The following is a 1,069-nucleotide window of genomic DNA, read 5'->3' as shown; positions in this document are numbered from 1 at the left end:
TCAGCATGTTCTAACTTTCATGCTAAATTCCAAAGTGCTGCATAAATTAGTACAGTGACAAGCAAGGACCTTAAAACAACTTAACTTTCTATATTTGTGACATTTGTCGTTCCATTCTTATATCACACATATGTATAAATTACTGACATTCTTGTTAAGACAATGTTTGTGTAGCAATTTTCTCGGAGATAAAATCATCCACCTTGGAGATGAGCTCATCTTTAAGACACAGGATATTCTAAGTCAGTAGTCTTCAACTTTCCTAATGTTGTGACTCTTTAATATAGTTCCTCATGTTTTGGAGACCCCAACCATATTCATTGCTACTTCATAACTAATTTTGCTACTGTTATGACTCTTTTTTTTAAGTAAATTAACCCATTTATTGCAGGCTAGGCAAGTCTCAAACGGTAGCGCTTCCACTGGTCTTTCAGTTCCTTGAGTCTTCTGATGACAGACTTCAATGTGACGGCAGAAGTGGTGTTGTAGGTCCATGCCCCACCAGCCACTGTTTTCATGCAGGAACCACAGTGCCAGATGCCAACAGCTGGTCTCTTCATCTTGGTCTTGCCACAGAAGGAGCAAGTGTATTTGGTGTGCTGGCTGATTTCAATTTTCTTCACCGTTTGCTGGAGGGAGGCACCATAGCAGGTGCCGTATTATCCGATGATCCTGACCTTCTTGGTGCTTTTAGCCATCTTGCTGGAACTGAAGGCAGAGCCTGTTGTGACTCTTAAGGTAAATATCTCATGTGTGGCTCCTGTGAAAGGGCCATTAGACAACTCTAAATGGGTCATGACCCACAGGTTGAGAACCATTGTTCTAAGGAGAGGTGAACTACTCCATCCTTCCCTTCCAGTAAGTTCAAGTATAAACAACTTAATGGCTTCAGGAAGTCCCTAAAACTGACCAGATTCACTAGGCCCTGTTCTATCTAAGCATATATATATAGGATTTCTTGAGATATTCTCAAGACTGCTGAGACACACTCCCAGATAAGCTGGGCTGCCTAGAAGAGGATTAGACTAGAAGAGCTACCTGAAAGAAGTAGAAACCAACTGATCTGCTA

The 1,069-nt window shown here is 41.3% G+C and overlaps 1 pseudogene across 1 annotated transcript; it reads right to left on the bottom strand.

The window, feature by feature from the left end:
* Window positions 1-358: 358 nt before the first annotated feature.
* Window positions 359-698, bottom strand: LOC311601541 (large ribosomal subunit protein eL43-like; annotated as a pseudogene). The gene has a single exon. The product of its transcript is annotated as a large ribosomal subunit protein eL43-like (transcript).
* Window positions 699-1,069: the final 371 nt, after the last annotated feature.

Source organism: Acomys minous (assembly GCF_964271855.1).
Source record: "Acomys minous genome assembly, chromosome: 7".
In the NCBI taxonomy this organism is placed as follows: domain Eukaryota; kingdom Metazoa; phylum Chordata; class Mammalia; order Rodentia; family Muridae; genus Acomys; species Acomys minous.
The sequence above is the reverse complement of the archived record's forward strand: the minus strand, read 5'-3'. Positions and strand labels throughout refer to the sequence as shown.